Source organism: Dasypus novemcinctus, chromosome 29, assembly GCF_030445035.2.
Source record: "Dasypus novemcinctus isolate mDasNov1 chromosome 29, mDasNov1.1.hap2, whole genome shotgun sequence".
In the NCBI taxonomy this organism is placed as follows: domain Eukaryota; kingdom Metazoa; phylum Chordata; class Mammalia; order Cingulata; family Dasypodidae; genus Dasypus; species Dasypus novemcinctus.
Window position 1 is genome coordinate 5332100 of NC_080701.1, and position 26395 is coordinate 5358494.

A 26395-nucleotide genomic window follows, 5' to 3' on the forward strand; every position below is an offset into this window, starting at 1 on the left:
AAATAAATACCCTTTATAAAAGCCAACAGATTTCTGGTATTTTGCATCAGCACCCCTTTGGCTGACTAATACACCCACCAACAGTGAAGGAGTGTTCCGATTTCTTCACATCTTTCCAGCACTTGTAGTTTTCTATTTGTTTTTTTTTTTAAACAATGTCCATTCAATAAGATATGAAACAGTATTACATTGTAGTTTTGATTTGCATTTCCTTAATAGGTAGTGATATTGAACATCTATTCATGTGCAACTTGGTAATCTGTATTTCTTCTTTGAAAAAAATATACATAGAGTGCCTTTTCATTTTATATCTGGATATATTTTCTATTTTCCTAGTCGTTACCATTAGGTTAAAATTTTACTTCCTAAATACTTAAGTTATATTTGGTTTGATATCAACTTAACCTAGAATTATTATTTTTCATTCATTTGCATTTTAGCACCTGTAGTAAGAAGTGGAATTACATACCAAACCATACAACACAATAATACTGGCACTGCTAATTACCCAAATGGCTTTCTTTGCCTCAGGTCTTTATGTCATCATGCTGCTTGGAACCACTGGCTAGTGTCCTTCTGGTTCAGCTGAAGAACTGCCTTCAGCACTGCTTGTAGGGCAGGTCTGGTGGTGAGGAACTCCCTCAGCTTTTGTTCATCTGAGAATGTCTAAATCACTCCCTCATTTTTGGAAGATAGTCGCACTGGATATAAAATGCCTGGCTAGCAATTTTTTTCCTTTAGGACTTTAAGTATTTCAACCCACTGCCTTCTTGCTTCTGTAGTTTCTGATGAGAAACGAGCACTCAATCTTATTGGGATTCCTTTGTAAGTAACACATTGCTTTTCCTTTGCAGCCCGCAGAACTCTCTCCTTGTCTTTTGCATTTGATAGTATAATTTGGCGGGGTGTATTTTTCTTCATATTTATCATGTTTGGTGTTCTGTGAGCTTCTTGGATGTTCATAACATAACACCTCTTGGATATTCATAATGCTAAGTTGGAGATGCTCTGTCATTTCTTTGATGATTACTTTCTCTTTTTCTTTTTCTTCTAGGACCCCCATACTGCATATATTGGTGTGCTTGATAGTGTCCCATAGCTGTCTTAGGCTATTCTAGCTTTTAATATTTCTTTTTTCTTTGTGCTGCTCAGCCTGACTCATTTCAAGTATCTTGTCTTCGAGTTCACTCATTCTTTCTTCCACCAGCTCCAATCTGCTCTTGACACCCTGCTGGGCAAATTTCATTTCAGTTATTATGGTATGCAACTCCAGTAATTGGTTCCTTTCTAAACTTTCTGTCTCTTTACTAAGACTCCATATTGCTTACTCATTGTTTTCCAGATATTCTGTAGTTCTTTCTCTGTATTTTCCTTAATTTCATTTAGTATTTTTAAGATCACTTTTTAAAAGCTTTGTTCAGTATATACACATTCTCTTCTTCTTCATTGTCTCACAGTTTTTGCTTGGAGAGTAACTTCTGTGAAGAGGGTCACCCTGGGAGGACTTTTCCAAGTCATTCTTTCCTGCCTCAACAAGGCTAGGGACCCATGAAGGGCACACAGAATAGCTCCGTGTTCTGAGGAGGGCTCAGGAAGGACACCAAAACCTCTCTGATGATTCCCCAAAGCTGAAGTTTCCTGGGTGGTCCATCAAGTGCAGCCCTTCAGCTAACTGTCCCCTGCAGCCCTGAAGAGGGGCTGCATCCTGGAATCTCCATTTCTTCTGCTCCTGTCTGAGGAGGGTTGAAACTATGGCTGCCACCACCTTTGTTCAAGGTGCAGCTGAAACAACAGCTGCCACTACCTTTGCAGGGAATCTGTCTTCAGAGCCGAGACCCAGGATTCCAAATTCAGTCACCCAATGTCATGGTCAGTGCACACCCCTGTTCTTGGGGAAGAGGACTTGTTTGTCCCTTTCTGTCAGCAGCAGTCAGCCAGGGATTAGATATCATGGCAACCTGCTGCAAGAGCTGCTGGGCTGAGAGAGCAATGTACAGTTGTTTACCATAATTTTAGCAGTCTCTTCCTCCAGTTCTTCCCTGGATGCTGTACAGTGTGCTTCTGGCCTCTGGAGTTTCAAATAGTTGTTTCAAATAGTTCCTGCCTGCTTAATAGTTGTTTTCATGAAAGGACTGAATCCTGGAGCTCCCCCTCACTCTCCCATCATCACTGGAAGTCACAAGTCCATACTTTTTCTTTTTAACTTTAAACTTATATATTTTGAAATACTTTGAAACATACAGAGCAGTTGTAATAATAATATAAATCCTGCACAGAGAACTCCATCATACTCCTATGCCCCCAGATACCCAGACCCATTAATTTAAAAAATGTCACTTTTGCTACATCATTCTATCTATCCAACGTCTCAATCCCTCTCTATGTGTCTGTCTTATCAATTCATTTTCTGAACACTTGAGCATAGGTTGTATATATAATATCCCTTGAACACTTAATACTGCCATGTACATTTCCAAAGAACAAAGATATTCACTTACATTTCCACTTTAAGTGCAGTTACCAAGTTAAAGAATTAACATTCCCATAAAGCTCAAATCTATATTCCATTTTTTTCATAAGTCCAAATAATGTCCTTTTGAGTTTTCTCCCACCCCTCCTTACTAGAATCTGTCCAGATCATTGTTTTACTATCTTTCACTGATTAAGCAAATACCATGAGATGGCTCAGCTTGAACAATGGGACTGTATTCATTCACAGTTTTGAGGCCGGGAAAATGTCTAACCAAGGCATCATCAAAGCAAAGATTTCTCCCAAAGACTGTGGCGTTTCGGGGCTGGCTGCTGGTGATCTGTCATTCCTCTATCCCATGGCAAGACACCAGGGGTGTCTCCTGGTCTCCTCCTTCTCTGCTGGGTTCCTTAGCTTTCTCGTCTGTGTACAAATTTCATTCTCTTATATAGGACACAGTAATAGTACTGAGACCCATCCTGACGGAGGTGGGCCACGCCTTACCTGAAGCAGCCTCATCAAAAGGTCCTGCTGACAATGGGTTCACACCCATAGGAACAGATTAACTTTCAGAACATGTTTTCAGGGCTACATACAGCACCAATCATGTTTTGTTTTAATTGTCATTATCTCTTTAGTTGCTCTTTTTTTCATTGTGGAAATAAATATACAACAAACTTTCAACCACTCCCAAGCACACCATTCAGTGGGATAAATCCCATTCACTATGTTGCAGTACCCTCACCACTCCATTATTAAAACTTTCCCATCTTTCCAAGTAGAAACCCTACACCCATTTTGTATTAACTCTCCATTCCTTCTGTCCCCTGCCCCTGGAAATGTCTTCTAAATTCTTTATGAGCCTGCATATTCTCCAATATGCATTGTAATTACCATGGGGCTTAAAACTGTAACAATCTCATTTGCCTTAATACCAACTTAACTTTAATATACACAAACTATGTTCCTATATACTTCTGTCCCTTCCATGTTTATGTAGTTGTCATAAATTACATGTTTATACATTATAAGTCTAAAACCACTAATTTATCCTTACAAGTTATGCTTTTGCTTTTTAGATCCTCTAGGAAGTAAAAAGTGGAGTTACAATCCAAAAATACAATAAATAGTACTGGCATTATATTTGCCCCTGTCATTGTCCTTACCAGAGATCTTGATTTCTTGATGCGACTGCACTCTATTGTCTAGTGTCCTTTCCTTTCAACCTATAGAACTCCTTTAGCATTTTTTATAGCACTGATCTAGTAGTAACAGACTACTGCAGCTTTTGCTTAACTGGGAATGTTCTAATCTCTCCTCATTTTTGAAAGACAGTTTTGCCAGATACAGATTTCTTGGCTGGCAGATATTTTGCTTTCAGTACTTAAATATATCTTCCCATTGCCTTCTTGCCTCCATGGTTTCCAATGAGAAATCAGCACTTAAACTTATTGAGACTCTACTGTACAGGGCATGTTGCTTCTCTCTTGTGGCTTTCAGAATTTTCTATCTTTGGCATACAATAGCTTGATCATAACGTGGCACAGTGCGGGTCTATTTGAGTTTATCCTGCTTGGAGTTTGTTGACCATGTTGCATGTGTATATTCATGCCTTTCATTAAATTTGGCAAGTTTTCAGCCATTCTTTCTTTGCCTATTCGCTCTGCCCCTTTCTCTCTTTCTTTTTCTGGGACTCCAAAAGTGCATATATATTGGCATGCCTGGTGGCGTTTCACAGGTTTCCCATACTCTGTTCACTTTTCTTCATTATTTCTTTCTTCTGCTCCTCAGACTAGACGATTTCAATGGTCTTATCCTCAAGTTCACTAATTCTTTCTTCTGCCAGCTCCAATTTACTGTTGAACCTCTCTAGGGAATTTTTCATTTCTGATTAGCTCCTTTTCATAATGTCCATCTATAGTCTGATAGTCTCTGTGTTCATCTATCGCTTCCCTGATTTCCTGTAGTTTCTTGTCCATGTTTATCCTTGGCTCTTTGAGCATATTTAGGAGCATTTTTTAAAAAGTCTTTGTCTGGAATGTCCCAGGTCTGATCCTCATCACTGATGGTTTCTAATGCTTTAATCTTCTCCTTTGCCTGGGCCATCACTTCCTGTTCCTTTGCATGCTTTATAATCTTTTGTTGAAAACTGGACATTTTAATATTTTAATGCATTGTTGCTGGAATTCAGACCCTTTAGGGCCTGCTTCTTAAATTGTTTCCAGCTAGTGTTATGACAGAGCTTTTCTTGCACGCCAGAAACTAACAAAAAATGAACAAAAGCAAACACCTTTTCCAGTCCTTGAGGATTGGCCTGAGCCAATGCTCTCCTTCTATACCGTAAGTTTAGCCCTGCCCTGATCCTTTCTGCACATGTGTCTTGTCCGGGGTATGCATACGTGGCTCTGGGGATCCCCCATTATGACTGTCACCTTCCCTGGGAAACAGTTTCCTCATGGCTCTGGGCACTGCACTGTATGTCCTACAGCTGCCAATCTGTGGCCCTGGGCAGCCGTGATTCAACTGCTCTACCACAGTGATCTGTAGGAGGGCTCTGTGAGCTGCCTTCTCCACACAGGCAAGCACGTTACTGCAGGCCACCAGCAGACAGACTGGGAAAAATACACATACTTCCAGGAGGGGCATGAGGGTTACTCTGCTTCCTCCAGAACCGGCAGCAGGGAATCTGCACCAGCAGCACAGCTGGCTCTGGGCCAAGCTGGGAGGGGTGGGAGACAGGCTCAGGTAGGGTGTCACAAGCTCCTTTGGCTTTTAGGTAGCCTTTTCCTTGATTCGGCATCCACATGCTACTGCAGTCCTTTACCTGTTTCCTGGAGATTTGAGAAAGATGTTTCTGCCTGTTCTTGCTGGGTGTTCAAAGCTTCTGTTGGGGGGACAGAGGCCTGAAGTGCCCCACTTACCATCTTGATTGGGGTTGACCACAAATGCATTTTTAAAACCCAAACACATGAATGTTTATGAGCATACTGAAAAAATTCAAACTAACTTTAAAGCTTTCACAGAACTGTAGGTATAGAAATTTTTTTCCAAGTTTTTTAATGTCCCACTTTTATGCCAAAAAACCTACATAAGCCATAAATGTGCTGCATTTTTAAACATTCATTCCAGAACTAGTTTGTTCTAGTTTAACACCACTAAACAAATAAAAAATTATTTACTATAAAAATTTCACTATAAAAAATTCTTCTGTATTGAAAACTTAAGTCCCTTTTGCCTATCTTCATTGCTACTTTTATTTCCAAAAAGTCCTCTCTACTTGTTAGGATTCATTTCAGCTGTCAGTGAGAGAAAATTCCCAAAAGAAGTGTCTTGAATCAAAACTTACGTGTCTGTTATGTAAAGTAAGTCTGGAAGCCTGAGCTCCACGCATACGGACAGGCAGGCTCCCTGAGGCCTCTTTCCCTGGCATTCACCCTCCTGGCATAAAGAGCTCTCCAAATTCCAGCACTCATATCTGCATTCGAGCCAGAGGGAAGCAGGAAAGGGTGAAAAACAGACTCCCTTTTTAAAGGGTACTTCCTAGAAATCACAAAGGACACTTTCCGTTACTTGATACCAGCTAGAATTAGTCCAATGGTCACAGTATGCTCCAGAGCCTGAGAACTTAGTCCTCAACCCAGGAGTTCACGTACATGCCCTGCAAAAAACAGTGAGACAGAGCGCGAGAACCGATTATTTGTCTATTGTATCACCTGCGAAGACGTGAGAAAGTCCAGTAAGAATCTCTGCTCAGTCATACACTAGGTGGTACGAAGAGGGCCACACACTCACACCTAGACGCATGCCCAGCCCTGCTTCTCCAAGGATGGGGCTTCCCTTTCCATACCCACGCAGAGCCTGGTCCTTCTCCTCCCCTTGCCTGGGGGTTGTGTAGTTGGAGCCACGACAGCCATGACGGGTACAGCCTCAACGAAATCCTGAAACTTCAGTTCACAAGCAGAAGAGCTTCCCAAATACAGTTTCCCCAAGCGTGGCCACTCAGCAGTATCTCCCCGAGGACGTTGCCTGACTGGAAACGTCTTTCAAATGGGGAAACGGGCACTGAGAAACTGGCCTTCACCTTTGGGTTGATGTCTTCCCTTTACAAATTGGCCGCTGCTGGCAAGGCCTCCTCTGGGCATGGACAGGCTTTCCCCATGGCTCAGCCTCTTGGGCTCTCCCAGCACCCCATGCTAATGAGAGACTTGCTGCCGGGAAGCTGGAAAGAGATCACAGAGCAGCCCAGGGTCAGTCCTCACCCACCGGCTCCACCTCCAGACTGGCCCCAGCCACGGCTGCCTCCCGGGACAGTCCTGGGGCTCGCATGGCAGGCGGAGATGGGGGTGGACGAGAGAGGACTCCCTAGTGGCATTCCTTAACCAAAAAGCTCACACAAACCAATGAGACAGAAAGAGCCTAGAATCAAGGGACTGTCCAAATCCTGCCAAACTAAGCGGATGCAAATTCCCCCAGTCCTGCACCACCCTGCCCCCTGCCATCCATCACAAAGAACAAACAGCCCTTTACAAGCTTTTTGTGGCAGGAAAGAACACAGCTCGAAGTATTCAAACACTGCCCCAATCCTGCAAGGGTTTCCCTCCATTTTTCCAAAATATATATATTTTTTACCTTCCTCTATCAAAATACAGTTTCATGCTGTAAATAAATAATGTTTCCTTGACAAGCACCCTACAAAAACTCAAGGACTGGGAAGCGGACTTGGCCCAGTGGATAGGGTATCAGTCCACCAACTGGGAGGTCCATGGTTCAAACCCCGGGCCTCCTTGATCCATGTGGAGCTGGCCCATGAGCAGTGCTGATGCGTGCAAGGAGTGCCATGCCATGCAGGGGTGTCCCCCACATAGGGGAGCCCCACCCGCAAGGAGTACACCCCATAAGGAGAGCAGCCCAGTGCAAAAGAGAGTGCAGCCTGCCCAGGAATGGCGCCGCACACAAGGAGAGCTGACACAACAAGATGTCGCAACAAAAAGAAACACAGATTCCCGTGCCGCTGACAACAACAGAAGTGGACAAAGAAGATGCAGCAAATAGACACAGAGAACAGACAACTGGGGCAGGGGCAGTGGGGGAAAGGGGAAATAAATAAATAAATAAATCTTTAAAAAAAACAAAACTCAAGGACTAAAGAAAAGACTGATAGGAAAAAGTGAATTTACCCTGCATATACTAGCCTAATCAACAGGATCAACCAGGGGAGGAAAGTATCATCGTGGCATGGTATGCTTTTCTTTCTAAATGAAATTGCATCTAAAAAATTATAAGCCTAAAATACGGTTGTAAAAGGTCATTTCGGAAACATATCTTAGCGCTAAGTTTAAAATTTAAATAACATTAACGCATGTAACGGAACTGATTTGCTTTAAAGATACTTAAAAAATTGTATGCACCAATTCTGCAGTCAAAAACCAATACTGGGTATATAAAATGAGCAACTGTATTACTTTATTTAAAAACTTATCTTCCTTTTTGAAGACTTAGAAATGTGTAAAGACGAAAATACTAACAGTCCCGCTCATGGGGGCTGATAACAGGCCCCGTTAGCTCCGTCCACAATTTCGGGGGCGCCATCCTCACCGCTGGACCAGTCCTCCTGCCGGGCTCTCCTTCTCAGGGCCTCCTCTTTTTTTTTTTTTTTTTTAAAGATTTATTTATTTATTTAATTTCCCCCCCTCCCCTGGTTGTCTGTTCTTGGTGTCTATTTGCTTCGTCTTGTTTCTTTGTCCGCTTCTGTTGTCATCAGCGGCACGGGAAGTGTGGGCGGCGCCATTCCTGGGCAGGCTGCTCTTTCTTTTCACGCTGGGCGGCTTTCCTCACGGGCGCACTCCTTGCGCGTGGGGCTCCCCCACGCGGGGGACACCCTTGCGTGGCAGGGCACTCCTTGCGCGCATCAGCGCTGCGCATGGCCAGCTCCACACGGGTCAAGGAGGCCCAGGGGTTTGAACCGTGGACCTCCCATATGGTAGACGGACGCCCTAACCACTGGGCCAAAGTCCGTTTCCCATCTCAGGGCCTCCTCTTACTCCTCGCTGCGATGCAGATGCCTCACGGCCAAGTAAAATACAAATGCCTCGGCCCAGCAGTCCATGCTCAACTACAGCCCCACTCTCTTTCTAGCTTTATCTCCCTTAGGCCTAAATGAACCAGGACAAGACATGAAAGCAGTGCCTGGTGTACCTAACAGGCGTTCAATAAATGGGAGCCACGACCCTAGTCATTCCTCCTCTTCCTCCTTTCCCATCTCCAGTTCCCCTACGTTCCACCTTCCTTCAGAATTCTGTTCGTGTTGACAATGGCTCCGATACTTTCCCTGCTGTGTTCAGGCTGTCCCGCCACAGAGGATGTCTCCTTAACCCACCACTACCCTCTGCCATGGCCTTCTCGAATCTCACCTTCCCTGCAAGACCATCTCTCCAGCCCCTCGACTGGCAGTGTCCTCTCCCTCCGAGAGCCCATCATGCCCAGGGGTCCCTCTCTGAGTGGCACTCGGTGCCCATGCAGACTGGGGCTCCCCATGAATCAGGCTGATTGTCTCTTGTCCCCAACACAAACTCAGGGATAAAGCACCTAGAGGGAAGGAAGTGTGCCCTTGGGAACTTATCGCAACACCGTCCGAACTGGAAAGGATACTAGAACATTTTTAACTTTTTGAATTGACAGTAAATTTTTGTTGGGAAAAAACCTACAATTTTGTATTTAAGAGTTAAGTGAATATCTATTATAACCAAAAATACATTCTCTGCTTTGAAATATATTTTGACAGAACTTTCCCAGCAATAGGAAATTTTCTACCTTTGGTGATTCATACCTAAAACATGTTTGCTATTTTTTTTTTACACGACATCTATGTTTAAAGATTTAAAACACATTTGTCACTTATCAAAGTCTCAAAATGCCCCCAAATGCTGCAATCAAATAGCACACAAAGCTAAGAATAATCTAACTTTAATATATATGTTTCATTATGACAATCACCAAGAACTCCTTCTTGCAGACAAAACTATGAATAATCTAATTTTAATACATGCGTTTCACTATGACAATCACTAGATTCCTTCTTATGGAAAACTCTCCCCAACGCACTGCTGGGGAATGAGATTTGTCACGCCATCAGGTGTTCTCCTGGTAGATGGGGTGCCGCCTGGTCCAGGCCCCGGGGGGCAGGCAGAGCCCCCTGGATCTCCCAGAAGGCTTTATGGAGAAGACACAGTCGGGAGGGCTCCCAGCAATCCACAAGGGTCGACTTGGTAAAGCCAGTGTGGCTCTTGTTTTGGGAACCTGGAAAAACTAGCCTCTGCTTCATACACATCATCTTTTTTTCCCTTTATTTCTTTTTCAAAAATACATTTATTTTTAGTTCTTTTTAAAATATACTTAGATACATAAATGTTACATAAAAAATGTCAGGGATTCCCATAGGCCTCCTCCCGCCCCCTCCCACACTTTCCCATGGCAACAGCATCCTTTGTGAGTGGGGTCCACTTGTTACAATTGATGAACCCACACTGAAGCAGTTTCACTCACCATGGGTTGTTCTTTACACTCGGTCCTACACAATTTTGTAAGTGATGACAGATTATACAATGGCATCCATCATCGCAACGTCATGTGAGACAGTCCAATGTCCCAAAAATGCCCTCGTATTCCGCCTAGTCTTCCCTCTCCCTCCCCAAAGAAGCTCCGGGGGCCGCTGCCTCCACACTGATGAGTTAGTTCATGGCCTGCTAGAATCACGGTAAGTCTACACACCCGGACGCAGGTGTGACCTTGAAGGGAACGGAGCGGGCAAGATGGCGGGGCAGGGAAACCCTGAGACAAGTCGTCTGAGAGGTTTGAGGACAGGGCAGGCAGGCACCAGGCCACAGAAATTGAGCCCCCACCTGTAAGGCAACGGCGCAGCCTCCGTGGAGGCTCACCTGCTGGGCTGCGAGGGCGGCACCCAGCAGCCTGAGGTGCAGCCAGCCGGAGACGAGCAAATGGGACAGGGCGAGACAGGCTCCTCCAAACACTGCTCGACAAAAGTCAGATATCGGTTTAAAATTTAAGAAGGGTTCTGGTGAGTTCCTGGCGTCACGCCTGTTCATGAAATGTCCACAACACCCTACCGCCGTGAGGACTCTCATTTCTGATGCTGCTCCGAGAGCTAACATTTATGGAGGCTTTACTGGGTTTCGGAAGCCAGGCTAGGTGCCTTAAATAGACCAACCCAACCCAACTACCCAGCAAACCTGGAGGTGGGTACTAGCACCCAACGCTTAGAGAGAGGAGGAACAGCTAGGGCACGCCAAAGTCAGGACACAAAACCGGGTCTGCCCGAAGCGCCACAGTAGAATATAAAACGGGCCTTCACCTTTTAGGAGCCACGTAACCAAGTGGTATGATTTCAAAAATAAAACAAGCTCTTTTTTTTGGCTGACGGTCCTATTTAGCAGCCACTGACATTTTGGATTAGTTTGCTGCATCTTAGGAGATGAGTGTGAAGTTCACAGTTCCTTCTGGACTCAAAAGTTTTCCATGAGGAGCCCTGGGTGCAGCGGACAGAGAACATCTCCCGAGTAAAGCGCTAACTGCCACGTCGTAGAAAGCAAAGCACAGGCAGTTCTCTGCCAATGAACAGTCCAGTCAGGAGGTACACCTTCTAAACTGAGATGAAATTCTATCCCGTGTGCGTTAAGGAAAGAAACTTGTTGCCGCAGCTTGGCCAAAGGCCAATGCTAATGGGTGGTTACGTCACCCAGCTCAAGACAGCAGCTGCCGGGCAACGCAGAAGGGCTGAGCTGGTGGAGCTGCAGGGTACTGCTCCCTTCAGTTCTGGATGTTGGACAAAAAGAAAAATACAAGGAACACGTATTTGAGACTATCATCTGGGTGGGGGGAAGCAATTCATTTTTCCCAAGAAGATCTACAAATGGCTGATGAGCACATGAAAAGATGCTCAACATCATCAGCCATTAGGAAAATGCAAATCAGAACTACAAGGAGATACCGTATTTCATACCCATTAGGTTGGCAATTTTTTTTTTAATGGAAAATAAACAGGGCTGGAGAGGCTGTGGACAAACTGGAACTCTCATGCACTGCTGTTGAGAACGTAAAATGGGGGAAGCGGACTTGGCCCAGTGGTTAGGGCGTCCGTCTACCACATGGGAGGTCCGCGGTTCAAACCCCGGGCCTCCTTGACCCGTGTGCAGCTGGCCCATGCGCAGTGCTGATGCACGCAAGGAGTGCCCTGCCATGCAGGGGTGTCCCCCGCGTAGGGGAGCCCCAAGCGCAAGGAGTGCTCCCCGTAAGGAGAGCCACCCAGCGCGAAAGAAAGCGCAGCCTGCCCAGGAATGGCGCCGCACACATGGAGAGCTGACACAGCAAGATGACACCACAAAAAGTAACACAGATTCCCAGTGCCGCTGACAACAACAGAAGCAGACAAAGAAGAAAATGCAGCAAATAGACACAGAGAACAGACAACCAGGGTGGGGGGGAGGGGAGAGAAATAAATAAATAAATATTTTGAAAAAAGAGAGAGAATGTAAAATGGTGCAGTGGCTATGGAAAACTGGCACAAAAGGTGGTGCTATTTACACTACTCAGCTAGGGTACAAAACGGACAAACCTTGAAGACATCATGTTAAGTGAAACAACCAGACACTGAAGGACAGATACTGTATGATTCCATTTATACGAAATATCAAGAGTAAGCAAATTCACAGAAATACAGAAAAATTCCAGCTTACCAGGGGTGGCGGGGGGGGAGGGGGGGGAATGGCGAGTTATTGCTTAATGGGAAAGTATTTTCATAAGGGAAAGTGGTGACAGAAGCCCAGCATTGCAGAGGCAATTAATGCCACTGAATCGTACACTTGAAAATGATTAAAATGGCAAAACTTCTGTTATATATATGTTATCAGAATTTCTTTTTGAGTGACCAGGATGGAGTGAGGGACCTGGAAACCATGTCACCATCTGAAGGGCAGTTAAAGCACCTGCAGGTGTTTGGGTTTAATCGCAGGGATGCAGCTGTGGCCCAGAGAAGGTGCACTGGCGCTGTGGGAACCCACAGGCTGGAGAACCAGCAGCCGTGCTTCTTTGGGCGAGTTGCTAGAGTCCCACACTCCTTGAAACAGACCTTAGAGAACTGTTGCAAGGATCAAACGAATAAGTGACAAAGAGCAAAGAGGTTTCAGAAACAAATCAGTATTGTTTCTATGTGCAGCTCCTCTCAATTCCTAAAAAGGAAAAGACATAGGCAAGAGATAACTTTCTTCAAATATCTGAATGACAATATGCCAGAAGACAATGACTCTATCTATATTACTGGAAAGACAAAACTAGGAATAAAGGATATAATATAAAAATAATAAGCCACTGGCCCCCCTAATGCAGGCTTGCCTGAGTGTTCTTACCCATAAAAGGCTGCCCAATGCCAGTGTCAGGCTTCTGTCATTACTTTAAACACAGAAGAGATGATTCAGAAACTCTGTGGGTGGAGGACTGGTTAGAAGGGCATTAGCAAAAAAAAAAACTGCTTTAAAAAAATAAAAAAAATAAGGGCATTAACTAAGATTATCTGCCAGCTCAGATTCTGAGATTTAATGATACAATTTCTCTTTTATGACTAAAAAACCTAAATCTTCGCCCATGACTCTCTGCATCTATATTAAGCAGGGAAAGGATTAAAGGTAGACTGTTTATGCCCAAGTCTACACTGCCGAAACCCTCCTACCCCACCCAACACCTTCATATTTCAAAAACGTGGCAATCATGTGAGTTCATGGTACTAGAAAAAAAAAACAAACCCATGCAGTATGTCCTCATTATTGATGACTTTGGAAAAGTGTCAAAGGACATTACACCATCAGATAGCTACCCCCTACTCAGATCAAGGAAATAATGATTTGGTAAACCTTTCTTAAGTTGGAAGGTTTACAAGTCTATTTTAGTGATAATAACTATAATTCCCCTTTCTCTCTTTTTCTCTGTAGCCCCGTATGAAATGTTTAATTCAGCAGGCAGCCGCCACCTCCAACAAGAACTCTACCAACATACCTACTCACCACACACCCAACAATCTCCTACAACTCTAAATACTCGGGATATTCTGATCCCACAGAAAGAGGAAACTTCCTTATTTCAGTAAAATTTAGCAGTGACTGCCCGCTGCTTCTGCCTCATTACTGTTATGCATCTGAGACTTAAGGAAGCTGCGACTTATGGTTATGAAAAGGCAGAATCTGGTTCATCGATCTTTTCACAAGACATTTTGGCCGAACGGAAGGAGAGAAAATGAGTATGGACAAGGAGTGGAAGAAACCAGAAAAGGACAGTCTCCTAATCAAGACTGAGTGTTCTTGCAGCTCAGAATAGCTTTAAGAAAGGGGGGAAATCTGGGAAACGCAAAACTTGCAGTTTTCTGAGGTTCAGGCAGCTGTGGGGTCAACTCTCAGGAGAGCCCCCACACTTTGCCACCCCCGGCCCCCCATACGGACGCTCGAGAAGTGAAAACGCACTTGGCATTGCCGGAAGCCCGTCTGTCCCTGCACAGTTAAGAGACCTAGACCAGAAAATCTCTTCTCCCAGCGCGGGCCCTCGGGGGTCAGGGTGCAGCCGGCTGCTCACCGGGTCCCCGCAGCTGCCCACAACCCCAGCCTGGCTCTCCCCCACCTGCGTGCCCCCTTCCTGGTACCTGCCTGGCCTCAGGACCGGGGACGAAACCCTGGGGGACTCGGCGAGGTCGAGGAAGCCTCGGAAGGAGCAGGAGATCCTGCTCCCAGCAAACCTCCTCGGCTGAGCACATGCCCTTGTAGGGACGTCAAGGACGAGCTGGAGGCTGGGCGAGGGTGAGAGGAGCCCAGGGACGGGTGACGTTCCACAGACGTATAGAAAAGGTCCTGAGAGCAGGCGGCAATGTTTTAAAACTGGGAAAATTAATCAGGCAAGGTTTTTAACGGTCTTTTTGTGTGAATGAAGGGAAAACACCTGATTTTATTTTTGTAGCTTAGAGCAAATTCACAACCACACAAGCTCTTTAAGACGTGGAGAAGAGCTACGTATTTTTACTCCAGAGCCTCTTGGGGGTTCTATTCTCTAACGATGGATGGTGGATTGTACGTCTCTAGGACTTTTGGAAAAAGTCGTCTTTTATTCTCCAGGTAACCAAGCCACCAACCAGCCTGACCTGGAACAGAAGTTCCAGGAGCTCAAAGCACGTGTTCTTTTTTAGCTGTGCCTACATCTAAGTTAAGTAGTGAAGCTCCGTGCTTGGAGAGCATTCCCTAACTACTGAACGACTGCATGTTTAAGAAAAAAGAAACCAAAGCATCAAGTTTAAAATGCATCAGTGAACCACAGCTTCCTAAACAAGATGATTACTTGAAGAAGGGCAGACAATGTTGTGAAATTATGGGCTCTGTATTTCACAGTTTGTCAGGAGACAGCTTGTGGAAAGAACATACACTTTCACAGCCCTGATATGGGTTCCAAGTTTCTTTAAAAAAAAAATTTAACTTTCAGAGTCTAAACTGTCAAAGGGGGAACTTTTTCAACTAGAGGGTTCTTGCTTGTTTAGGCTATAGAAAGCCCCAGTTTAGTGCCTTGTAACAGTAAGTCCTTATAAAATGGTTATTATCCTAGAAAAAGCTGCTCTGAAATATGTCCTCCAATAAATGTTTTTTAAGTGCAATCATTCTTTTAATATAAACATAATGCTTAATACTTTAGAGACAAATATTACTTGAATACAAACGTAATTCATTGACTGCTGCCTCTTCTGTGAACAATCTGTACAGTAAGAAATGTAATAACAGGATTTCAAAACGCAGTAACTGTATTAATGTGATTCACATCACGCACTGAGCCCTTTCTAGTGCCATTTAAAAGTTACGAAGGCAAAGACTCAAACTGATGACCAATAGAGAAGCTGACATCTCAAACCCTACCACTGGTCCTCCAAGAGTCACTATAAAATGACCTTCCCTGCCAAGTTCAGGAGAGGGTATAAATGGACTCGGCCCCCAGAGTCACTCTTTATTTTGTCACTCTGAAGAGGCTGTCAGTTATCCTACAAGTTAGCATTCAGGGTGGGGATTTACAGAAAGGGGGTGTAAGATTAGCGGGAAAACAAGGATGGCAAGTCTCAAGCCACAGAGCAGACGCTGCAGCGGCTGCCGGACTTGCCCCTGGCACGCCCCCGCAAGCCTTTGTCCAAAAGGCAGCGATGCTCTTCAAGGCTAACCGTCTGCATGGCCAGGACAGCAGGTGGTTAAGGGAGCCACTAGAGACTGACCCACACGGGAGCTCGGCCTTGACACTCGGTGCCCACTGGAGAAGCACCTGCGGAGCCACAAGATTGGCCACTGGGACTTCCAGGGTAAGAACGAGGAAGGGGGACACAGACTCCCCCACCTGCTGGGCACGCCCCCGACCACACCCTGCCGTACTTCACGGCAGGAAACCCCAGCTGCGTCAGGGTCTCCGGGCCCTGTGGATGGCACCAGACCCGCTGCGGCCAGGAGAGGCGCCCAGAGGTCCCCGGGGAAACAGCAGGAGTAATGAGCAAGCACGGGCTCTGTGCCAGCCTTCTTCCTCCTTAGAGCAGGAAAGAAACGAAAGGGTCCTCTGAGGTCCCAGCCCTCTCCTTCCTAAGTGCTGAGATACCGAGCTGGAATAATCGACAGTGCAAGATTGAGATAAACTAAGGAGAAAATGCTGGATCCTTCTGCAATTATATTCTCAACACTTTATTGTTGATAAATATAAGAAACATGCTACCGGTTAGGACTTGTTGACTCTTCTGCAGATGTATCCGCACACAAAGAATCTCCAACTCATTCTCACACCTGTGAGGACAGGAAGGTGTTAGCTTCTGCTTGAAAGGAACTCTATGATTTATTAAAAGCTAGCAATCCTCTAAATGATGCCTTTAAAGATGTGGAAAATTCAATTCAGGAAATAATTTCAGGAGATAGCTGGCTGCAGCATTTAGCCACTTTCCCTGATTTAAAAACATCATTCCACACCTATCGTTTGGGTGGGTAAAAAAAAGATGAAAAATACTTACATTTTTTCCTCTTTTATTTCCTCAACAGAAATCACACCTACTTCAATAAAATGAGCAGATTTCTCCCAATTCTTGAAAACGGCCAGAATTCAAGTTCATGAATACAAAATAGGAAGTGAAATCGTATGGTTCAACTTTCCCGATTTCTCTGGCCTAAAATGTAATGCATTAAACTGAGTATACAAGTGATGAAGTAAAGCTCCTTCTTGAAACTAAAGCCTCCAGAACCGTCCCATTACTCGTGGTACCGACAACGGCGGGTCCTGCGTGGGTCACCCCTGGAGCTACCTACCTCGGCTCCAGTAATGAGTCACCTGCTCGCCACAGTCTGCCCGCCTCTCACCACCACACCGGCAAGAGTTAACACATGACGATGAAAACCTGTGATGACGGTTAATCAGCAGGAAGGCAGCTCCTGGAAAGCAACTGTGCCTCATACATGCAAAAGCGGGCTTAGAGAAACAATGCGAGCTTTTGATGCTTTAAGATTTAAAATTCTTATAAAAATTAATTTTCAGTACGTCTCTGCTATTGTGTTTTCAGTTTTTAAAACGTTTACCAGCAGTCAGGGTATGCAACAGACCTACAGGTAGCAAGCAGTAAGAATAAAAAAGGACTCTAAATAATCCAAAAGGATAATTTTTAAAGTGGCAATGCTAGGTTGTTTGTCCTTCCTATTTTTTGTACTCTGCAGCAAAAAAAGATCAGAATAATGTAAACATGGTATTCGTTATTCAGAAAGTTCATCTGATCCATTTCAGTGCAGAGAAAATGCACAGTCACCAGAAAGTTTATGCCAAGTCTGCTCTTTTTTTGTTTGGATCACTGAACTAAGTGCAAACCATCTGTTACCTATGATAATCAGAAAAAGTAAAAATCCAAAGTTTTCTTTTTTTTTGAATGGCACCATAGCACTCTAAACCAAACGTATTTGTTTAAAAGTACCATTTACAAGATTTAACTCCTAATGGCTTTAAATGGCTTAGAACACATTTTAAATCTATTTATTTTAGGTTAAGATTATATTTTTTCCATTTTGGGGGGGAGGGCAGAAGTATACCATTTAGCAAAATCAGCTACATCATATGAACGTCAGTGTTTGCAAATGTCTCAAACGTTAATTTCGAGGAACGTTTAAAACGTAAAAACTTTTAAGTTAAAATTGTATCTTGATTCCCACTGCTAAAATTCTTGCCGCGGGAGGAGCGTACTATTAGGATTTGTTCTCACTAAAGCAGGATGGCCGGAGAGAAAGCAGTGTTTTTTCTCAGTCTAAACGCTAGATCGCAAGATTCCCGTCGTTACTCTGCCCCTGGCTGTGCGACTGGGCACTGCTCAAGGCCCACAAAGAGAGCTCTGACATGCCATTCCCAGGAGCTGAGCTCCCTCCCAAAGCATGTCTAGCCCCGTGCTTGGCACATACGTAGCGCCAGGCATTCAATAACTGTCCAAAAGCTAGAGAAGCTACTGAGAAACACTTCCAAAGCTTCAAAAATTTCCTGCCACAAAGTTGTAAAAGTATTGTGAAGTTTGGAGCCTGAATACCAAACCAGACATCCCAAGTGTCTCACCATTTTTACAGCGATGTAACCAAACGACGCTCCAGCATGCCCAGCCTTATTTGGCTACAGGTCAAATGAGAAAATGATTTTGTCTTAAAGGAAAAATTCTAAATTTCAGGGAAGTTTAATGCAGGCATCAGGCCAGGACGTTTCTACAGTTCTAGTACTACGAATTTCACCAACATCCACTATGGCTTCTCAACAGCGCTTAAATGTGCTTTGTGCCAGGCTTTTCTGGTTTGTTTTTGTTTTTGATGAATACTGCCCACACAAATCCCACCCCACCTACACAGCCCTTTTGCCACAAATGTAATGCATCTGAAAGCAGGCCTTTCTGCAAAATAAAAACCATTATAAACCCTCGCCCCTCACCAAGCAAGTTTTGTAAAGGATAAAGGATTTTATCAGAGAAATCAATTTTAAAATTCTTCATTTTGCCTCACTGTCAATTTGGCATACTATCAACCTAACAGTTCAGGGGAAGCCATATACAGGTTAGTCACTTCACACTTTAAAAAGTCACAGGCTCCCAGTGATGCTTACATTCCTTCGTATCATAATTTAGTTCCATTCAGTCATGAGTTTACAAATTCCAGTGACGTCGACGAGAAGATCCACATCAATTAGACGGACACAATGCCAGCGAGATTCGATTTCAAATGTCCCTCAAAAGAAGTTCCAGGGGAAGAGGGCACTGACCATTGTTATCCGTTCTCTCTCACTTTTTCCCAATGGGAACAAAAACATACTCCATGAAAATCGACTCGGCTAAAACGTTAAGAATCAGATTCATTTCCTGAGCCGCAAGGCAGAAAATGAAATCGGTCAGTCTGTGAATTTGGGGGAGAGAAAGATGGCAATGCTGGACGTAACTAAAGTCCAAAGTGTGCCCTTGAGGCCAGGGCGCTGCTGGCACCACGGCACAGATGAGCTTGCCACCGCTGTGTCATCGTCACAGGTCTTCGACACGCAGTCCCCCCTCTGCCGTACCTACCTGGGAGCCAGGGTGAAGATGGAAAGCAGTTCTCGGCCCCACCTTGACTTGTGCTGACGTCTACCAGCCGGCAGAAAGCACGTGCACCAGGCAGCCCCGAGCCTGAGGAATGCCTCCGAAGATTTCTTCCCCAGGAGCTGAAATGGGCACTGCAGGACAGGGGGCATGGGCGGGTCCCGACATCCCAGGGGTCCACTGCGTAAGGATTCAGGGAGACCCGAGTGCCAGGAATCTTATTTAAATTGTTGGGGAGGCAGATTTGCATGGCCGTGAGCATTGTTCTGATGGGAAGTGCTGGGTGGAATGGGAGGACACACATTCCATCGCAGAATGCCCACGGCCCTCCCGCTGTACTCCAGCGCGGCTCTCGTTGCAGGCTGCCTCTTCTTCCTTTCCCTGAAGTGCGAGCATCATCAAAACGAAGAGAGTCGCAGAGGAAAGCAGGTGGAAGTCCTTCTCTGCAGACGGAACGACGTACGTACCATTGGTTCAAGGTCAGTTGATCACAATGAATGAAACTTGTCGTGAGTCTTCCCAACACAAAGACAGCAGAGGCCAACGTCCTCTCTTCCTGCACCCCACCCCACTGCGCCCTCTAGTTCTCACCCTTGACTCCACTAGTCGAGCTGCTAAGAGCTGCACGGACACCGCCCAGACCGGACCTCGACGTGTAAATACTAACACAGTTCTACCTAAAAACAATCCACCCCGCACCTTCTCCTCCAGGTGGAGTTCATAAGGCAGGGAAAAGCCAGAGAGACAGGATTTGGTGGGGAAGGAAGCCTGCACCCAGATGGGTTTTCCAAGGAATGATGGAGAAATGAAATGAACGTGTCGGAATTAGTAGCATTACTTTGTTCGGCTTTCTCCAAGATGGCATCTCTTCCGCCACGCTTTGTCGGCCTTCTGTCCATTCTGAGCTGAGGCCGCCGTCACCGGGATGCCGGGGCTGACTGCTCCTGGGGGTCTTCAGGGGGTCTCCTGAGGAGCAGCAGGTGGGAGGGCCGGCGGAAGGGCCCCCGTCGTTCCATTCTTGACAAGGCGCTTTGTGGTTTTTAAGCTCATCAGGTTTGTCCAAAGAGGACAAGTCTCCCTAATGTAACAAATTGGTTGTCCCGATTGCGAAATGAAGATAATTCCATGTCCTTAATTTGATTGTACATTTGGACGACTCTTAGTTATTTGAAATTCCCACTTAAAAATAGAGTTGCCTAGGTGTTTTAGATTTTAAGACCCATCAAGATAGTTTGAACTTTTCAGTTAAACATCGTAATTGTCTTGAGGCCTGGGTAAGAAATCATGAGCAATTTTATGAAATCATTACTAAGAATTAACACACCCCCACCCAAAAGCAAATTTTGGTGAATAAGTGCTCAGCCAGAACTCAATTCCTAATGGCCCAAGTTTCACCAAAGAGCAGGGGGTGGGGGAAGGGAAGGAGGGGAGGAAGTAGAGGTGGGGAGAGGAAAAAGGGGAGGGGGGATGAGAAAGGGGGAGGGGGAGTGTTTCTAGCAGCAGTAGTAACAAGAGTAAGGATGATAAGAACATCTAACATTGACGGAGCATTTTCTCTGTCAGGAATGCAAAGCATTTTTTAAAGTTGGAAATACATTTTTTTTCCTCCTCGTGACACCTACAGTGCTCTGGCTCACGCGGGTGCAGCTTTACCACACTCCTCTCCTTGTATGTCAATGTTATCTTTATTACTGGCTGAACAAGTCCGAGAGGACAGGGACCTCGTCATTTATGCTTTGCTTCTCTGTAGATTCTGGGTCTGTGCCATAGATATATGCCACATGCATTTGTCTAAAATGCATTAGCTAACCTCTAATCATCAAACACTCCAGATGGAATATCTCCTGGGATATTCTTAGAACCAAAGTTACAAGTCAGACATTTCCCATTCCAAAGGAATCCCAGCCTATCCACTGTACTCAGTAACGTGGTTGCACAAAAAATTGCTAAACGTTATATATTTTGCATATTAGTCACGGCAAATTTTGCCTTCACAAAAATCACATTCAAGTGTTTCTGCCAAATGTGTATTTTCTTTTAGAAGCCTGATTCTGGAAAAATAGACATTGCATGTCATACGGAGAGGATTTCCCACCTCCATCACTCAAATTTACTTCAAGTTCTACAAATTCTAGTAGGACTTTAAAAGTAGAAATTAGACTGCATTCTGAAACTCTGCCCCAAGTTCATACTTAGGGATAAACAAATCACCTTGAACCTGCAAAGAGACTGCACCTTCTCCTTAGGAGTCTCTACACGATCCTGCTAGTTCTGCTACTGAAAATGACCTTTATCATCACTCTCTACCAAAATGACGGCTCGATCCCCAGAACCAGGGCGAGATTGCAGCCTAAGCAGGCAGTCCTGACCGCGAATTCCAGGTACTAGTGCCCAAGGGTAAAATGAATAAAAAGGGAGCGTTAAGAATTACTTTTTTCATTACTTGACTTTTTAAGTGGGACAAACAAAAAAAGATGGAGGAAAAAAAAAAAGACAGGCTAAAGTAGAAGTATCAACTGAGAGCATCTTAATTACAGCTGCAATCGGCACCCCGGTGTCATCGTCCTCTACACACTGGCCAGATCACTAGGCCCCTGATGGCAGGAACAGGTTTTAGGGGACAAACTGCTTGTGGCAGTAGAACCATCAGGGCGTAGGGAGTCTTGCTGAAGCTTAAGGAGAGAATTACCCGCCCTCCCGAGTGTGGGAAAAACTGGAAAGAATCAACAAGGAACATAAACAATTCTTTGTTGGGTATTGTTCACCAAATATTCCAAAAATGAGTACAACATAGTCAGGGTTTTGTAGTTTTACTTTTACTAGAAGGGAGGTCAGGAAGTGGCTTATCTCACCCCCTCGCTGCTGAATCTCAGAGCGGCCTCAGGTCCGAGGGGAGGAGCTCGCACTCAGGGCTAGAGTGGGTGCGTGGTTACGGCTTTCATTCTGATTTTGCTTTGTCTTTTAGTTTATGTTATAATTACTACTTTCTACTTATTTATTGCAGCGGAAGTGGGAGAAAGCATTTATTAGATACATGACATCTGCCCCCTTAAGTCATCACACGCGACACTCTAGACTGAATGTATAAAGTTCATCTTGAAAGTATAAAGTTCAGTGTGAAGAAACCCCAAGAGTTTCAACGTGTCATGTCCACGCACACTCAGAAAAACAAGGAACCAGGACTCTCTTTCTGAAGAGAAATATCCAAAATAAACACCTAAGTAAAAAAGGAAGAGATGTGACCCACACAGTCAAAGGCAGCCTTTCAAACCAGAGCTGCCTTAACTCAGCTCACCCAGCCAGCCTGACTGTACTTACCAGTGAGGAGGTGACACGCCGCAGCAGACGCCCTCCCCAGAAATACGCAAAACGTGCACTTGCTTCTACAAACCAATATGCAGCAGTTACGTTTACTAAGCTGGCCCAGAAAAATGGATTAGTAAATCATATCGTGATTTTCTTAACTAGAGACGGGTGGCGACCACTCAGTGGTTTTAGTTTCCTCAACAGCCTCCCCAACATTGCCACGGCAACAGGCAGTGCTTCTAAAACAAGAGACAGAAAGGCAAGCGAGAGAATACACAGGAGGAATCGGGAAAAATTTGTTGCTACCAGGTTTTAAAAAAAAAGAAAAAGAAAAAGCAAACAAAAAAACCCCGCCAAGCAAACGTGCTTTCAATGACGGGCTAGAAGAGCCATCTTCATGTATTAGCCAGAGGGAGAGCATTATTTGTTCTCTGGTGCCAACAGAAAGCACTGAAGTCCTCTACAGGTGGGGGCATTTTTTAAATATAAAGTGACAAAAAGTGTACACAACTACTCTTAAAATCCACCAATGTTTCCCAAATGTAAAATGATCACAGAATCCTTGTAAACTTAGAGCTACACACAGCTTTTGGCTTTCCAGTGCCTGGAACAACGCCGGGGGCTCAGTAAATAGACAATGAAGGAACAAATACGTTTGCAGATGAGCATTATCCCCTTTTCCAAATTGCTGCAATCAGTGGAATTCAGTCAACAATAAAGAAGTGCTGAGCATGTGTTACAGGTCAGACACTCAGAGGACGAAGCGTTTTTGAAAGGAAAGACAATGAAAAGGGCTAATGCCATTAGTTTCTTTGTTCAGGACTTGATGTTGTTTTGAATAACCACCTTGAAGGTTTAGGAATGAGTTAACCACTTAGATTTTAAAATCCCTTTAGACAAGAAGTATCAAGTAAGTAATCTGAAATCTAACCCAACTATTTTAGTACTCAGTTGGATGTCAAAGCAGGCAAATGATGTGAATAGTAAAAACCTGAATATTTAGAAATAAAGTCGACTGAAATTTCTGCTTTTATTTTAAATGTCTGGCATCCAGTCAGGAGTCTTTAAAATCCCTGTATTCATATGAAACAAATAGCAACATACGGATTTTTTCCCCCAAAAATTCTGTTCTAAAAGTGACTGAAGGGCTCCAAAGTAAAACCAGCAGATGGCTCTGAACTTTTCTTTCGAAATTTTTTTTAAGGAGCCAAAAGAGAGCAACAAGCAAATACAGCAGATGGGAAGAGAGAAGTAGAAATTGGACCAAATAGAGAAGCCACCAAAGGAAAACTGTGAAAGGAGAAGAAATGGCCACGGGCGAGGGTTCCAGGTCTGGCGGGAGACACGAGGAGGAGACAACAAGGAGCCACGCAAGGTGGCATCTGCGCAGAGGCCAGGCGCTCCTGCCGAGCAGAGGTGCTGGTTCCTGGTGGAAAGGCAGGAACATGAACTTCAACGTGCACGTTCAAAGGACAAAAACGTACAGGAACACGAGGCACGAAACGCAAGCCCCTGCAGGCTTGTGAACAGCGCAGCTCCCACCAGCCGCGGTGCCCACCTGCGCTCCACAACGAGCAGCATTTCACGCTGGTTTCCAGGCCCGGGGCACACCCTACAAGGTCCAAGCGCCTTAAATTCAACGGCATTCCTGGACCAAGACACGCATAAAAACCAAGCGAGGGGCAGGGAGGGGGCTGGACACATCACACCTGCGGCAGCCCATCAGCCCCTGCGCAGAGCAGCCAACGAGCAGCTTCTCAGGAGAGGGAGGAAAACGGCTCCTCCGTCCCGCCGCACCCACGGGCCGGGCCGTGCCTTCATTTTAAGTTCAGTGCGATTTTTTTAAAGAAGCACCTGTAATGTTCCACGGGCTAAAAAGGCACCCAAGAACAGCACGTGGTCGGGACCCTCTCGTCCCGCAGGGCCCTGCACAAGGACCGCCACTTTCTAGGATCATCATCACCGCCGAGGGAAGAGAAGTGACCCAAGCTTTAAAGGCTGGGGGAGAATGAAAAAGTACGGAATCCCAGCCCACGCCACGCCGGCTTCCCGCCGCGGGCCCTGCCCACGCGCTCAGCTCCCGCACGGAAGGACGAGTGCTTCTGCCAAGTCCCGCACTGCTCGGCTGCACCTGGACGGTCTGCCCAGGTGGGCTCCACTCCCGCACCCCGGCCCGGGCCCCGTCTGCAGGCGGACAGGGCTCCCCCCTCGCCGAGACAGGGCCCCCCCCGGGGCAGGGCGAGCTGGGCTGCCTCCAGCCGGGCCGCGCTTCCAGGCCGGGCCGAAGCGGGCAGGGTCACAGGGTCCCGCGCCCCGCACCCGGCTTCTTCCCGCGCCGCCCGCCACCCGGGAGAGCCCCAGGCCGCCCCCTGGGCCCGCAGGTCGAGTCTGCCCCCGCGTCCAGGGCCCTACCCCGGGGGGGACTTTAACCAAGAGCCCCGGGGAACGAGGGGGCTGCGGGGACTCCCCGCATGCAGGTGGGGGGACGGGCGGGACTGGGGCCGAGAGACCCCGCAGACGGGCGCCCTGGACCCCTCGGACGAGGGCCACGCCGGGCGCCGCGATGTCGCCGCTCCAAGCGGCCGCCCCCTCCCCCCGCGCACGGGCACCGCGGAGCCCTGAGCCGCGAGGGGCCCCCCGCACCGCGGCCCCGGGCGTCCTGGCCTGGGGGCATCCCCGGGGTGTCCCGGCCTGGGAGGGGTCCCCGGGGCGTCCCGGTCTGGGGGTTCCCCGGGTGTCCCGGCCTGGGAGAGGTCCCGGGACGTCCCGGTCTGGAGGGCTCCCCGGAGCGTCCCGGTCTGGGGGGTCCCCGGGGCGTCCCGGCCTGGGGGTCCCCGGGTGTCCCGGCGTGGGGGATCCCGGGGCGTCCCGGTCTGGGGGGTCCCCCGGCAGAGGCGTGCAGACAGCGGCCCCTTCCCCGCCTGCCCGGGCCTGGCCCTGCCCTCTCTGCGGCCGGAGACGTGGCGACTTACGGGGACAGCGCTCTAGGCCGCGGCGAGGGAGCGGTGCGGGCGGCTGCGGGGTCCGCGGGCCCGAGGTCGGGGGGTCGGAGGAGCGACCGGCCTCGCTGCGCGGGGGGACAGAAGCGCCGACTGCGCGCAGCGGAGAGCGGCCGGGGCACGTGGGCGCCCGCGGGTAGCCGCTCGGGGGGCGGGCCGGGGCGGGGCCACCGGGGCCGCCCCCGCCCCCGCACCCCGCGCTCCCCGCGCTCCACCCCGCCCCGGAGCCCGCCTCCCGCCCGCTCCCGCCCTCGGCGCTGGCCGCTGTGCGGCGGGGTCTGGGCCGCCCGGGGCGCGGCGCGGGGGCTGGAGGGCGCGGGGCGCTGCGGGGAGAGGGGGGCTGGAGGGCGCGGGGCCTGGGGGGGCTCGGGGCGCTGGGGGGCTCAGGGGGCTGGGGCACGTGGGGGCCTGGGGTCACGGGGGGTGGAGGACTCGGGGGGCTGGAGGGCGCGGGGCCCTGGGGTCATGGGGGCTGGAGGGCGCGGGGCCTGGGGGGGCTCGGGGCGCTGGGGGGCTCAGGGGGCTGGGGCACGTGGGGGCCTGGGGTCACGGGGGGTGGAGGACTCGGGGGGCTGGAGGGCGCGGGGCCCTGGGGTCATGGGGGGTGGAGGGCGCGGGGCCTGGGGTCACGGGGGGCTGGAGGGCGCGGGGGCCCTGGGGGTCACGGGGGGCTGGAGGGCGCGGGGGCCCTGGGGTCACGGGGGGCTGGAGGGCGCGGGGGCCCTGGGGTCACGGGGGGCTGGAGGGCGCGGGGGCCCTGGGGTCACGGGGGGCTGGAGGGCGCGGGGGCCCTGGGGGTCACGGGGGGCTGGAGGGCGCGGGGCCCTGGGGGTCACGGGGGGCTGGAGGGCGCGGGGCCCTGGGGATCACGGGGGGCTGGAGGGCGCGGGGCCCTGGGGGTCACGGGGGGCTGGAGGGCGCGGGGCCCTGGGGGTCACGGGGGGCTGGAGGGCGCGGGGCCCTGGGGGTCACGGGGGG

The 26395-nt window shown here is 47.7% G+C and overlaps 1 protein-coding gene across 3 annotated transcripts in view; it reads right to left on the bottom strand.

Annotated features, from left to right (window-relative positions):
- SLC7A2 (solute carrier family 7 member 2) overlaps positions 1-25601 on the bottom strand; it is a 70571-nt gene extending 44970 nt beyond the window's left edge. For 2 of the 3 annotated variants that reach the window (XR_009184040.2, XM_058289967.2), the window contains exon 1: positions 25391-25580. The gene's annotated coding sequence lies outside the window, so the exon portion shown is untranslated. Of the gene's footprint in view, positions 1-25390 lie in introns of all 3 variants that reach the window. The other variant, XM_058289966.2, reaches the window with a different exon arrangement.
- Positions 25602-26395: the final 794 nt, after the last annotated feature.